Below are 2,712 nucleotides of genomic sequence, written 5' to 3' on the forward strand. Positions count from 1 at the left end.
GCACAACCAGACCAGGACAAGTCATTCCTGCTTCAACACTCACTGGACCACATCTACAATACTGTATCTGGTTTTTGGCCAGGAAGGATAACAACCTGAAACAAACTCTGTGGATGACCTCCAGCCTGTGCAGGGGGCTGAAGCTCCCACTCAGAGAAGAGAAGCTGGGGAGAAAGATGTTTGTTCAGGGTGCAGAGGAACCTCATGGCAGCTTCTCAATGCCTACGGGGTGGGGAGAGGGGGTACGTATGAAGATTGACTGAGGCTCTGGCCAGCAGGTCACGATGGGATTGTGACAGGAAACAGTCATACACCTAAACAGCAGACTAGATAGAAGGAAATAGCTTTCCAAGCACTGAACATATTACCCAGAGAGAACATGCAGCCTCATCCCTCGCAGAAAGTGATGATGAGAGTGGGAAAAGCTCTTGAGAAACTTGGTCTCACGATTCCCAGAGCAGCAGGTTCAGGCACAAATCTCTACAAGTCACCTCCACACCCAGTTCCTGTCCAAGCCCATAAATCCATCAGCTTCTCAGCTGGAAGCCAGTTGCTTCTAAAACATACAGACAATGATTCATTTTTCAGAGGGGAAAGGTTCCTTAGATAGAGGGATTTCATAAGATGCCTAGGAAAATGCTCGTGCTGTAATGATTTGCTTTACTGAGTGATACCAGCAGCTTACAAAATGCCAAGCTCTAACCTATTGGTGAGGAAATATTCAAGCCTTCCAGTACCTAACCTGTGCTTCAAGACTTCAGTGACAGAAAATCCATTGGATGGGGCCAGAGGAATGCATCTCACCCCATACCCTCTGTACAGCCACCATTTGTTTAAAGGATCACTCTTCCTTGAGGCACAAAACTAGAGCAGGTTACACAACAGACTGACACCACAAGGGCTTCTCTCGAGATACAAACTGCAGCAAAGAGCATCACAAAAATGTGAAACCAACACTCAGATCAGATCTGTGTCTCTGCTCCACTCATTAGGAGCATCATGTTTTACTCCCCTTTCAGAGGAAGATACTTCTTCAAGGATAACAAAATCCAGCTCAGCTACAGAACACAGTACCACATAGCAATAAATATCTAACATTTCCTGTAGGGAAAGAATCCTAAGCACAAGTTATTGTCTGAGTTTCAGCTGGGACTGAATTATCTTCTTCAGTGTCTGATATAATACTACGTTTTCATTCTAGAGAAACAATGGAGATAGCGCAGTGATGCTTACAGTTGCTGCCAGGCAGCGTTGTACAGAGCCACAGTCAATCTCAGCTGAGAGCCCAAGGAAGTGAGAAGGAACAGAACTAGGACAGCTGACTTAAACTGGCCAAAGGATATTCCATACTATATGACATATTGTGGAAGGAGTTTTGAAGGGGGTATAACTTCATGTAAATCTCTTCCACTACTAGGAGGCTAACTGGACACTGATTGGTAGGTGGTGAGCAATTGCTTTTGCATTCATCATAACTATTATCCTTTTCTCTATCTCAGTACATAATTCTATCTCAACCCATGAGTTCTACTTTGTGTTGCTTCTCCCCCCTTCAGTTCTCTCCTGCAATCCACTGGAATGGAGTGGAGTACTGTAACTCTCTCTGCCAACAGAAAAATAAAAACACATTCATTATTATTTATGGAAGACTGACTGCAGTTCAGGCTCACTGGTTTGAGGTCTCTGGGCATAACCCTGACTGTGAACAGAAGCAATTGCTGAAACAGTCTGTCAAAAAAAGACTGGAGCTTCCTCTTCCAAAAGGCGGTCCTTAGAAACAATGCAATCAAACAGCTTCCCTGTAAGATAAGGTTATCTGAAAATGCATTTAGAGAGTATCAGAGAAAGATAAGTAAGAAAGACAGCACAGAAAGCAGAAATTATTTCTTACCTCTATGACTATAAATATTTCTTTGATGTCTCTCTTACGTGATCCAATGGGCAAACATGTTGATGACTTCAGTTCTTCATGGCATCAATTTCTGTTTTAGCATGAGGCAAGTCATCCTTAAGAGACCATAAAAGCAAGCGATGAAATCGCTAACTACTGTGACATACCAGGTACCACATCTGACTGCTGTGGAACAGAACAAGCACATATGGGACAGTACACAATTCAACATCAACTCAGCAATGACTGACATCACTCCCATAGAAATTCTGAAACAGAGCTGTGAAAAATGAAAAGTAAAACATTCAGCATTTTCATTGGCATTTTGGTAAAGTTGCTGTAATAATGTAACAATAATGTAATGTAATGTAATGATGTAATAACTTCCTCCATTTTAAAGCCAGAGAATTCTGCCCTCTGAACAACCAGCAACAAGATTTGTGGTGCTCTGTTAAACTTTTTCCAGCTCTACAGCATCTTTCAAAAGGCAATGGGACCAGTAGGCTGCATTCGTATGTACCATCCCACCTGCCCCCGTGTTCTTGAGAACTCCACAACTCCAACAAAAGATATTATCATATTATCAACAAAAGATATTATCATATTTAAATGCCTTGGTTTAAAAAACCACTGGTTTAAAAAACGAATTTCAAATTTATACAAATGAAACCTGACTTAGAGAACTGACAAGAGCTGTTAATCTATTCTCAGATTAATTCTAGAGTGGTGAGACAGACTGTTAGGCGTGCTGTTTCTGTACAAAGATGACACTTACCCGTTCCAACTGTTTCATGGAATTCCTAGTACTTGAGAATTTCCTC

At 41.9% G+C, this 2,712-nt stretch overlaps 1 long non-coding RNA gene across 1 annotated transcript; it reads right to left on the minus strand.

Moving 5' to 3' along the window:
- Positions 1-260: 260 nt before the first annotated feature.
- LOC146757617 (uncharacterized) lies at positions 261-1,976 on the minus strand. The gene is made up of 2 exons (XR_014936132.1): positions 1,892-1,976; positions 261-556 (listed from the first exon to the last, which is right to left on the minus strand). It is a non-coding gene; the product is annotated as an uncharacterized LOC146757617 (long non-coding RNA).
- Between the last annotated feature and the right edge of the window lie 736 nt (positions 1,977-2,712).

The sequence above is a fragment of the Coturnix japonica genome, chromosome 20 (genome assembly GCF_054131305.1).
Source record: "Coturnix japonica strain WE chromosome 20, WE-NBRP24, whole genome shotgun sequence".
NCBI classification, from domain to species: Eukaryota; Metazoa; Chordata; class Aves; order Galliformes; family Phasianidae; genus Coturnix; species Coturnix japonica.